The following is a 13,269-nucleotide window of genomic DNA, read 5'->3' as shown; positions in this document are numbered from 1 at the left end:
CGCGCTTCTTGGACGAGCGTCGGGCGCGCTGCCGTTCGAAAGAGGCCGCGCGCGCGCTTTATTGACGCGCTTGTTTGTGACATGGGTTGAAGAAGGCACACTTCGAATTTTGTATGCAAGTGTGAGCGATTGTTCATGAGTTGATAAATATTCAAAGAACCGAACAAATAAAACAAACACACACACACAGATGCATTCCGAAACATTTCGTTGCCCGCATACAATAATGTGGAAGGGATTAGTATTGTGCGCAATAGAGACCACCAGTTCAGAAGGATCTGTCACATTGCGATAGCCACATTAACGCCCGCCACCTCGTATTTTTGAGCAAGACCACCAACTTGAAGGAAAATGTGCGATGAGCAGTAGTACATGGCCGAAATGACGTATTTGATAAATTGCGCGTGTATGTACCCGATTTCCTTTAAAACACTCTGTACTCTCTTGGGAGACTGCGGAAAGCCGCCCCGCTTGTCTGGGAAATTTGATAGTACGCTTGTCATTAAGCGCTCTCCTATTTATTTCGTTAGCAAGTGGTGGTCGATTTACAGCACTGCGTGCTCTACTGTGGGAGAGCAGTAAGGTGTCTTTTATGCGGCTAGAGCGTCATGGGTAGCGGCCATAAACTGTCTATGGAGCCAAATGAATAGGAGCGAACACTGTCTGGTCATCAGTTTCAGGAGCAACTGTGGCGCAAGTTTCTTACATAATATTTTTCTGAAGTTATGCGCTTAATTTGAAAGTACCCTAAACTGTGGCAAGCAACGCAGCTTTTTTGTGTAAAAAACGCGAAACCTTAACTAAAATTCTAGATTGTTACGGGCAACACAAACGCCACTACAAACGCTGTTACTGCCACCACAAAGGCTGTCCGCTTGCGCTCGTGAGTGGTTGCTTACGCAAAGCAGCTGGCATAAAGAAACGGCAGGTGCGGTTCCGATGCAGAACATAGAATATTTCGTTGTGTACCCGCTCGCCTTGTGTTCTTTCTGTGAGTGTTAGCCCACATATTACAACCTTAGGCTCATTCCAATTTGAAGGCGAGAGGGAAGGCTTCAGATAAAAAGTTAATCAGGAACCCTTGACGTATCGGGAAATTGGGAGCAAGCGAAGCTTGGTGAATGTGTGCTTGACGTACTGCCTTTCTTTTTCTTCCTTCCTTCCTTTCTTTCTTTCTTTATAGGTAGCGGCCCTCCCAGGAAAGTTGTCTTCGCGTAGAATAGGCGTGGCGTCTTTCATGTTCTTTCCAGCGTTCATCAGCCCTTAGAACGGCCCAACGAAAGCACCACCGCCCGATCATGAAACACGGGTTAGAAATGAAATTTTGTCGAATTCGGAATCTTTACCTTCTTTTACCAATGAAAGCCAAGCACATGCGAAACTACGCTTGGCATGTGCGTGCAATAATAAATGCCAAGCATTTCTTAGCGAACCTTTGGCAGTTTGAGCGTTTCTTTATATCTATCTATCTATCTATCTATCTATCTATCTATCTATCTATCTATCTATCTATCTATCTATCTATCTATCTATCTATCTATCTATCTATCTATCTATCTATCTATCTATCTATATAGCCGCCTACGTCTGGGTGCTCTCATGATCGCCCCTTTAACTTGGTGTAGACCAAAATTGGAATGGGACGGTAAGAGGGTTTGACGAACATGACTGTCGTGTCATGCAATGGATAATGTGAAAATCCTGCCGCGTACGTCATCAAACCATTTCCTCCAGACACATGTGGCACATACCCGTATATGGTAAGCGTTTATGCGCCACGGGGGATTGACAGTTGATATCTTCCCAAGAATGGCGAGAACAGACATTGGTAATTAAAATGCGAAAGCGTTAAGAAAAACCGACATCGGCAGCGTTTACCCAACGAATGGAAAGGATAAGAATCCCAGCAGGAATCGAACCCAAGAATTCTGCGTGGCAGTCAGGTGTTTACCACAAGGCACGCCAGGTTCATAAACTGGTTTGGAAAAACAGCCTATGCAGGCGTAATGTCGGAACAACGTCAGTTGTGTTTGGGGTACTGGCTATCTAATTTTACAAGAAAGCAATAAACACTACATATGTGCTCCTACGATACACACGTCATATCAGATTAACGTCTGGGGTTCCAGTGTTGGCTCCGCTTTTATAGCAGTCTAATAAACATTGCATTTGTATTCCTATGATTCAGCAAGCTATAGTAAAGCATTGCTCGACCCCGGTAGAATACGCTAACGAAAGTTGCGCGCGATAATCACATGATTTCATCATAAAGTGCACTTAGTTTCGATAATACTGACGTATGTACTCTAACGTGAGGGCTGACGTTACGTCGCACCATAAGTTACCCTTTAAACGCCAGTGTTCTCGACGTGCCTTGTAAGCCGACGATGTGCGCACAACTACTACACTTACAAAAACATATCGATCCACCTCGTAACGCTTGGCTCAGACATAAAGTACAGCAAAGAATTACTCGCTGACTGCTTCGCATGTTGCCGATTTCCACAAGGCATGGGATCTGCCGAATTTTTCTTGCCATGACACTCTCAGCTGTTGCTCAGTTGCACTGAAAGTCATTTTGAATGCTCTCTTCACATATTGTATACCGCATGCGGAACTACACAGAGCTGCCATGGTCCAGAGTTATGGTCGTTTAGATAATTTTAGAATAAGTCATCATACAGTACAAAATGCAGTTAATAAGTGTGCTAAGCCACCGGAGAGAATTTCCGTGCTCTAGACGAGATAGACAAACTTGGTGCTCTTTCATGTAATTCATTGTAACTGGTGGAATTCTCACGAATTAGGTTTGCGGAAAGGAGTAGCCGGAGCTATGTAAAAGCGCTATCATCTCCTTAAGAACGGTTAAATAAAAGAAAAGACACCAAGAGCTAGACGGCTAGTGCGAATGCTTACAGCACGCTGCGTGGCAAGCAAGCGCTCTCTCCGCAAAAGCGCGTCTGCTACGCAGGAGGAAGGTAGGTGGCGCCACGTTCGAAAATAAAGTGCAAACCACAGGAGACGAAGGAGGAACGAGAGCGGAAGAGGGGAGTGTCGTTACTTTACGGTGTTTCGGGGGCTTTTCCTTTGACTGCCCAATTTACATTCTATAGACACAAACACAAAGATGAAAAAGATGTCGCTGATATAAGAATGAGTTGTGCATTTAAAATGCTTAGATGAGTGATGAAAGCATTACTAATCTGAAAAGCGAATAACTAACCCGGTCGCCCTACGGATTTACATAGCAGGATAGATGGACCATTTCATCGATCCATATTAGACATCATGCATGAATTCATCTTTTTGTTTACGTGTGACGCGTCTCTTGTTCTATCATATAAATCTTCATGGCTCAGGGCAGTCTCTCGGATAAAAAAGTTGGAGAACATTCTATTTCATTCCAGATTACAGACATAGCCTTCAAGAAATTAACGATGTTTAGAAAATTATTTTGTACGAATTTAAACATCCTTCTAAAACGAATCTATCGCAGTTAAATAGAAGTCGAAGTGATGTTTCTGTTGTGCCATTGGACAAACATCCTCGTACACTGTTATTGCTACATGCACAATGACAGCGTTTGCTATGGCTTGCTTTCCGCGTGTCCGATCTTCCAGCTACAGCGACTGGCACAACGTGCCGTCCACTAACACGCTTCAGATGCGGCTGTCGTAATATGCCTACACCTGAGACAAGTCTCTCTGGCACCATAACCAAATCTACCGGGGCAGAGCATATGCCCATATGTTTCTTGGGCAAGTAGTCAGTTTGCACGCTATTTCGGGTTTAGCCTTGCAAGAGCATCCAACACGCGTTTTTCCAAGGTACCCTTTCTTAGGAACGCTTTCGCCTTATACCAATATTTGTGGAATAGCGTTGTCAGAAACTGCCCATCTATAACTGTTACAAAAAGTCTTAATATTTTATGGAGGAAGCATTGCAAGAAGAAGTACCTCGAATCATTGCTCAGTTCTCCAGCAGCGCAAATTACCTCATCTCTCAATATAACCCTAGGCCAACACTATTTATCACTTCATGGTTAAATGCGGGCTATATCCCGAAAAGCAGGTGAAAAATGTCCGGTTTCCTGGCTATATATAGCACATTAAGCGGGAACTGATTAAGAGTGTACCACCAGCTCAAGACAGCGTGCAAAGATGCATTTTAAAGTAACGCTTTTTGTTTTATTTAGAGCGATAGAATATTCTGTATTGCGAAGGTACGCAGGAAGCAGTTTTATTGAAGCTAGTGGTTTCATTGCTAAAAGCAAAAGATGGCCAAGCAGGAATCGCTCAACTGCAAAACTTACGTCAACGCAACAATTAAGCCTTTTCCTAAATTTCGTTGCATAAGCAGTCGCTATTGCCGTAGACGCAATAATGTTCACGAGATTCTCACACTACTTTGACAGGGAATGCGACGGGAAGTAGCAATCTTGGCTGCGGCCGGTGAGGAGGGCGCGTCTCGCGTTCCAAATTCCAAGGTAGGGAAACACACTCAGCATCTGCAGTGATCAAGAACTCTGTTTTTATAGCGAAGCTGACTTTGCGAACCCTGTGCCAGCGTAGTTCACTAAAAAAGGTTGCGCCACCGGGAGACAACTGTCATAACCACTGGGCTAGGCACACATGATTGCCCAACAGGAATTTATGGGAAACGTATGAAGGCGTTGTACCCACTATCACGTCACCAGGAGGAAGAGAGGAGCCTCCTGGGAGGGTGAAATTGAAGGAGGATATGTGATCGGTCGCAAAGAAAATGTTTGACTAAAATACGAGTGAGAGGAGGTAAAGGAATTGCGTTAGCGGGAATTATGTCAACCGCAGAGGAGGCAGATAAACCCCCACGTCCGCCTTGCATGCTGGCGGAGTGGGCACTGATGTAACATCTTCCTCTGTGGGCGCGAAGCGCGTAGAGCTGCTTTATGTGGCAGCTGTAAACCGTTTTGCTTACCAAGGAAATTAGTCAGTGCCCTGGTCATTAGGCGCTGTCTTATTCATTTTACTTCCTTGGTTGGGTGTGTGACGGCTTGGAGTACTGCTAACTATGGGCACACTGCGCTTGCATAGGCGTCTCCACCAGCGCGGCGGCGTTCAGCGCCAACGCGGCCGTTTCCGCGTTCCTGGGGTGATAGCGTTCCCTCCCAGACCATACGCGCGGCTGCTTGGGCAAGCAGGGTGTCGTCTTGATGCGTTCTTCTGCAACTGCTAGCTGGTTTTCAGACGGTGGAAGGTTTGGATACATTTTTCAGATGTGTAATCATTGATAAAACCAGGCTTCTGTACGAGGTAGGTTATGTACATAATGTTAAACAACTTGTCTCTGCGGACGGAAGCGTGGTGACAAGTAAGCTTTTGTCTCAGACGCGCATCAACGCTCCGTCGGAGGCCATCAAGTTGACTGTAAATGAGCAATTATGTTCAATGGTCTCGTTTTATTTTATTCTGTTTTCTTGTTTTCAACATCTTTCAAAAAAGATGCGTCATTGACGCGACCTGCGACTGCAGAGAAGGCGTAAGGGGTTAGTGCAAGCACGCTGCGGCAGTGGCCGTGTACCTGCAGAGATACAGAAACCTGATTTTAGGACGAAGATTTTGTTATGTAAAGCTAAAAATAACATACGAACATGACAAACGCTAAACCGGTACACCAGCCCTAAATATATAAACTGGGAATCGAACACGTCTAGAAGGAAAGCAACATTCATCGCTGTTAATCCTAAAAACATGCATAAATGATACCGCACCATTCGTGACGTTCACATGAGCGAGCTGTTCCAGCCTTCTTTTAAGGAGATGGAAAAATCGTTGGGAGGTTGGCTCCGTGCTCCTGTTCACTGGCCTTAGCATTGCCCACGAAAAGCCTACTGCAAATTTTGCTATTTTCTGTGGGCTCCAAGTCTATTCCATCAACGCTGTGCGTGAAATAAGAACTAGAATTAAACAATGTCTTTACCATACCGATTCAGCTTGAAAAAAAAAACATCGCCATTTGGAGGCCATGATTAATGGGTCTATCACAATTAGGGTAGGTCGAAAACAATGTTTCATTCCATGGGTGCCTCTCCCATGGGATAAACGTAACACCAGGTACCGAATAAAATGACAAAATGTCTTACTTCTCTCGGCAAACAAGTTGTATCCAACGTTGTCGTTTCTTTTTCTTCGAGTGAGCCTTCGAGAAGCGGTAAGAGTTTGTTCCAGCTGAATTGCTGCAGGTAGTGTGACAGCCCACAACACAACAAACCTTGCTGCTGAGGCGCTGAGCCATGGAACGACGCCCCCCCCCCAAAAAAAAATAAATAAAAGAAACATTTCGCAAAACTGCTCAAAAAGACAAAGGAACTGGCGCGAACGTTGTCACCGGCCGCGGCGTTCGAAGGCTGCCATCACCCCAAGGACGCGCGCGCCGCCGCCAGGGGCGTTCCCGTCAGCGGAAAGTTAGAAGCGCAGTGTGCCCTTACTATGGGAGAGCAGTGAGCTCTCTCGCTCATATTTTTGCCATAAGCGCAGATTGGAACGCAGACCATCAAGTGTCAATGGAGCCGAATGATGATGATGACGATGTCCTCTTCATGATGGCGCTCACCCACAAAAGGGGATGGGCCGAGGACTGGGCGGCAGGATACATAAGGTAGACACCTACGAAACTAAACAAATCTGTATATTTAGGTTAAGAATGAAACATCGAATAAATGAAATTGTTGAACGACGAAGCGGTCAATCTACCGTTTGGGTTTCTAAGATAAATATGACTGATTTTAAATCAAGATTATGAACAGAGAAAAATAACATGGTATTCTTTTTGTCTTATTTATTTAACCGAATACTGCATAGCATCCCTGTGGCTATAACCTAAAGAAGTTGCAGCAAATGATAAAATTACTGGAACATTTATTAAGCAAGACCCACAGAACAATGGCCTTCGTTTTTAGCACTGACTATTGCGCAAGTTTCTGAGATAACTTTTTCAAAATGATGTCGAGTTCAGCGGGAAACGAGGTTATCTTGCATTAGAAATGCCGAGCCTTATTTAAAGCTCTCGATTATTACGGTGACCATAGCTACAAGGCCGGGACTACCGCAACAAAACCTGTACCCCAGCGCCCGAGTCAAACGACTGTTCTTGACTCGGGGCAGCTTAGCTAGAGAAACGGCAGGTGTGGTTTGGTTGCTTGGTGAAATTTTATTAATTGTCCTGAGAGACGCGACTAGCGCCCGGTGGCCTCATCCCTTGTTGGGTTGGGCAGGCTAGCTGAAAAGAAATAAGCGTGGGTCTGCTATTGAAAACGGCAGAAACCAGCAGAGCTAGGTTAGCCGCTGTTGCTTGATCTAACTTTTTGCGGGCCCTCCCCAAGCTACGCTGATCTTTGGCGCTTGTGATAGAAGAGCAACCCTTAAGTCTTTATTCCCTCCGAGAAATTGCTCAAGAACCGCTACGTCACTTCCTTTGTTGCACTGCGAGAGAAGAGGATCGCTGAAGTGAGCGTGCAGGGAACGCAAGCTCAGAAACATGTCTGAACATGCCCACGCGACGACCCCGTTGGACCGCTAGCATAGCGTTGCTGCGCCGCCACAGATGCGCGCGTTTGTGTTGTGAACGCCCTTTGCGCGTGCATGGCACGAACGTCAACCTCCTTGGCCTCATCGCCGCTCGAGTTGGCCTTCTCCGCTGGAATTAGACCCGTATTCTTAAACTACCCTTATACTTATCCATTGACTTATTTACCTTTTCGGCACATGAGCGTGTTTTGTAAACGAGCCTTATGCTTTGATCCAACGTTTCCTTAACATTATCGCTTTGAAAAGGAAGCGTTTCCTAAGGCAGGCCGACAGGTATCTTAAAGCGCCACTTCTGCAGCGACTTATGGCTGTTCGCGCAAGTAGCTTTACAGACGCAATCGTTTTAGCCGCACTTTTAGGAAAAGGCGACTTACGCGATGGGCGTCCATACGCGCAATTAACGCTGCGAGTGATCGGGAACCGGCAAAATCCCATGGAAGAGTTCAGCAAAGGTGTGTTCCTAAAGAGATTCCGCTTTTGGAAGCGAGCCTTTCTTCAGCTTCTCCGCGAGCTCCCGCTGGAAACGAGGCCCCGCTACGGTGGTTTTACAGTACCATTACTTCTTCAGCTACTGGTGGCGCATTGTTTACAGCACAGCCAATTTTAAAATCGTGAATGATGACTGGGTGTACATATACCAGGCCACAATTCACCGCATAAGGAAACATGGGAAAAAGTTGCTGCTGGCACATTACGAAAGTGGACGTGTTTCCCTGCAGAATGATAATTTTTAGAGAGCAGATCTTAGGCGGCCCGTCTTGCTTTGAGCAGTGTCGTCGTCGCCGTTGCCATCGGTGGCGTAACCGATACACATAAAAAAATAAAAGGGCGTCACGTCGGGCATGAAGTCGCGTTAGCCTATTAAATGCTAAGCATTTCTTAGCGAACCTTTCCCACTTTGAGCGTTTTTATCAACGTATCTATCTATCTATCTATCTATCTATCTATCTATCTATCTATCTATCTATCTATCTATCTATCTATCTATCTATCTATCTAGCCGCCTACGTCTGGGTGCTCTCATGATCGCCTCCTTAACTTGGTGTAGATCAAAATTGGCATGGATGGGTAAGAGGATTTCACGAATATGACTGTCGAGTCATGACACAAATAACGCGAAAAAAATCCTGTCGGGTACGTCGTCAAACCCTATCCTCCAGACACGTGTGGCAGATACCCGTCTACCACGGACCGCGGTGTACGTGTATGCGCCACAGGTGATTGACAGTTTATATCTATCCAGCAACGGCGAGAACAGACATTGGTAATTTAAATGCGAGATCGTTAAGAAAAACCAACATCGGCAGTGTTGACCCGACGAATGGAAAGAATGAAAATTAAGATCCCAGCAGGAATCGAACCCAAGCCTTCTGCGTGGCAATCAGGTATTTTACTACAGAGCCACGCCAGGTCCATAAACTGGCTTGGAAATACAGTCTCTGCAGGCGTGATGTCGGTGCAACGTGAAGTATGGTTATGGTGCTGGCTAATTTTGCAAGAAAGCAATAAACACTACTTGATACGCCTTCGATGTGTACTCCTGCGATACAGGCGTCATATCGGTGTGTGGTTTCAGTGTTGGCTCCGCTTTTATAGCAATCTAATAAACATTGCATTTCTATTCCTATGATTCAGGAAGCTATATTGAAACATTGCTCGACCCCGGAGGACTACATTAGCGAAAGTTACTTATGGTATTCCCATCATCAAGCCGTAAAGTGCACTTACTCCGCCAGAACGACGCAGTGTCCTCTTCATTTCTTACAAGGCTGGGCAATGGATTCATGCTGCGCGAGGATGATACCACAGTGACTGACAGCCGCTTTGTAGAGTAGGCTACGTAGGCGAAATACGCCCAGGTAGTCTCCCAGGTTGCCAGCGACGAAATACGCCCAGGTTGCCAGCGACCCCAGGGCAACGACACCGAAGGCTAGCGGTCGACTGGCGAAAGGCCTAAAATCCGAGCAGGGACTGCAGCAACACCTCACGCAAAACCGCCTGCGACACACTGCCCTGAGGCAAAGTCGGATTGAATCAGGGCAACTCTCGGCGACCTATCGGCGACACATAGCAATGCGGAACGCCCACCCGAGGACGACAACTCGACTCCCAGCGGCACTGCTTCCCATCACCGCAATGAGGGAGGCAGTGAGGCCTCTCTGGGACCTCAACCATTGGCCGAAGGAACCAACATCCAAATACCGGTGCACGCCAGACGACACTACCGAGCTCAATGCTACTGGCCGTGCACAGGCCAGTAGCATTGCACAGTGCACAGGCCAGTAGAACACCTCGAAACCACACCATCGGTGCAGGGACCGAAGATTAACGCCTGCACAACTCCAATTACTAACAGGTATGATCTCCGGAGGCATTGTGGCTCTGCTCGTCGCGTTCCCGCGGATTGAGATAATGGCCGTGCAATCCACCCGATACCCTCGCCCTCAGACTGTACAGCGACTGCTTCACATGAAAATTCGTTAAGCTTTCTCAAAATTAGTAAATTGGTAGATAAGCGCGTACGGCATGGCCTTCATGTCAAGACGCTCAAAACTTATACAGAAGCTGGTGTTCTACCGAGAGGCTTGCGCGTATCGCTGACTCCATCTATGCATAATCTATCCCCGACTGAAATCATAACATGGAAAAACATTCTGAATTCGGCCTCACTGGATCTAACCAAATTATAGCTGAACATTGTGAGAAAACGCTGCTGTCGCTGAGGGTCGAGGAACGTTGGGCTAGGAATATGGGTACCCTTTCCGCACCACAGGCCACTGAACTAGTTATTTTCGAAAGAAATCTAACTGATAATATAACCGCTATGAAATCTAGAAAACTAATCGCGATGGCATTACATCACACAGGGCTTCAACTCACACAGACACGCCACCTGTACCAGCATTAGGCTGCCACAATAAAAACCAACTCAACAAGCTTGCCCAGACATCGAAAAGATCATAATAATGCGGGCGAAAACATAATCAACTTATCCGACACCGAGCTCACCACGGATGAGCGCTCAGTATTGTCTCGCGAACTTACATTCTGCCCAAATAATGGAAGATACGCGGAATTTGCGCTTTGAAGGGATCTGATAATTTTACACGAAATTTACGCTTAGCAGAATTCCTCTCCAACCAATCGCAGAATAGAAAACCAGAATTCCATGAGACCACAGGGAGACAGTGGACTCCGGACACCCAGAAAGACAAACACTTAGATATATATATATTGAAGCGGTACAAAGGGATATTATAGAAGCTTATAAGGCTAGTAAACCGGGCACCTCTAACTTATCTAGAAAGGAGCAAGAATCACATTGTTATAAGCCAGCTGATAAGGGCGGTGGAATAGTCGTTCTCAACAAGGAGGACTACATCAAAGAAGGCGTACGGCAATTGCAGGACAGGAAATTCTATAAATTCCTTGATTATGACCCAACAAAACAGCACAAAGAATTGATTACTGCGACCCTCCAGGACCTCGTAAAACCGGGTGCAATAGACATCAAGCTCTGCCAATCACTCATTCCCGCTCGCGCCACACCTGGACGTTTCTACATGCTACCAAAATTAAACAAAAAAGGCAACCATGGAAGACCTATATATCAGGAACGCGGACACTTACTGAACCAATATCTGGCTACATTGATTTCTTGATTAGGGACTTTCCGCCTCGGCATTCATCGTACCTGCTTGACACAAACCACTTCTTGAGAGTAATTGAAAATCTTACAATAATGGAAGGTGCTTTCTCGCCACACTAGACGTCACGTCACTATACACAAATATACCACATCATGATGGCATTCAGGCTCTTGTCAAATCCTACAGGGAAAATGCACCGGCCTCTTCTCCACACCCGATTGTCCTTGAAACTCTAGCCAAGATCGTCCTCGAATAAAACAGCTTCGAATTCGGCAACCAATATTTTCTTCAAATAAATGGAACGGCGATGGGAACTAGAATGGCGCCGAACTATGCCAATATATTTATGCACGAGATCGATTCCAGTTTTCTGTCAACATATCCCACGAGCCCCGCCTTCTATAAGCGGTACCTGGATGGCATATTTCTTATTTGGACGGGCACTGAAGAACAACTAATTAAATTTATAGATGTATTTAACAACGTTCATAAAAACATTTCTTTCACGCATACATATTCTAGAACTGAAATTAACTTTCTTGATGTTAACGTAAGGGTGGAAGGGGGTAAACTGATAACTAGTGTTTACAGGAAGCCTACAGACGCGCAACAATACCTCCACTTCAAGAGCTGCCGACCGCGGCCTTGCAAAACCAGCATCCCAAACTCCCAGGCACACCGATTTAGGAGAATATGCTCTGAAACAAAGGACTTCAAAGAGAACACGGACCGCCTACGTAACGTCCTTATAAAGCAGCATTATCCACCTCCAATCATCGACGATGCAATACAAAAAGCAGCGAATCTGAACCGCCACTATATCCTACACAATCAGAACAAAGAACGTAAAGGGGAACGAAGCAACCTATTTCTTACATTCACTAGTAACGCGCCGAATGTTAACAAAATTCTAACAAAAAGCGTTTCAATATCATTGAACAAAGCGACCGCCTCAAAAAGCTCTTCGCTGTTCTGCCGCGGGTGGTATACAGACGCCCGAAAAATGTGAGGGACTATGTAGTACACTCTAAAACAAAAAAAGAAGAGGACAAGTTGGCTGTCATCCTGCGGGAAAAGTAGATGTCAGGTGTGCAAGCACATGCAAACAACCACGATAGCTAAAAGTACGCATGGTAGTTTTACACACACCATACATGGTGACTTGACTGCGACTCCCCCAACGTTGTCTACCTGTTGGAGTGTGCAATCTGCGCTTAACAATACTTTGGACAAACTGGTACAACTTTCCGATCAGATTCAACAACCACCGTTCGCATGTGAACACACTACCGAACCTTCCCCTTTCCAAACATATTAAGTCAGAAGGTCACAGTATCGATTCCATTAAAGTAACACTACTCTAAGGAACTTTCCGCTCTCAGAGAGAACGTGAACAGCCGTGAAGCGTACTTAATACACAAATTCAACACCGTGAACATGGAATAAATCAACATCCGGGTGCTCTTCCTGTTTTACGTGCCTGAAAGCGCAAATAGTACTTTAAATGAAACTAACATCAACCCAACAAGATACGCAGCAAAGATGCATGTGTAAGGCAATGCCTTCGGTGATCGTACCTGCCGTGTTTTTCACCTTTGATGTGTGCCGTCTTTTACCTTCCCCTGCTCGTAGTGTGCAGCTCTTGGAGAGAGCAGCAACCGATCAATCTAAGCAAAGCCCCGCCCTTCTCTCCCTTGTTGTCCCTACCTCCTTTTTTGTTTTCTTTATTTCCCTTCAGTGGGTCCTTGACCGGAAGTCGCTAATGTCACTCAACGTGTTCGTTCCGCTTTGGAAGCGGGCGTCGTTTATCAGACAAACGAGCAGGCTCGACAAGTTAGACGGTAGACAAGACTCTTTTGGCATGGCCCAAAAGTACAATACGCCGCGTCAACAGGGCTCACCGACACCCACTTAACCCCCCACCCCATTTTGTTTCTTTCTCCAATCAGCCGTTTTCAATCGCACACAGGCGGCGCTAACAAAAGCCGGCTCTGCGTCCAATTCCGCTCCGGGACAGCATATAGCTCGAGTTTTCAATGAGTAATAGCCGCCGC

The sequence above is a fragment of the Rhipicephalus sanguineus genome, chromosome 9 (genome assembly GCF_013339695.2).
Source record: "Rhipicephalus sanguineus isolate Rsan-2018 chromosome 9, BIME_Rsan_1.4, whole genome shotgun sequence".
NCBI lineage: Eukaryota > Metazoa > Arthropoda > Arachnida > Ixodida > Ixodidae > Rhipicephalus > Rhipicephalus sanguineus.
This window is presented reverse-complemented; position numbering follows the sequence as displayed.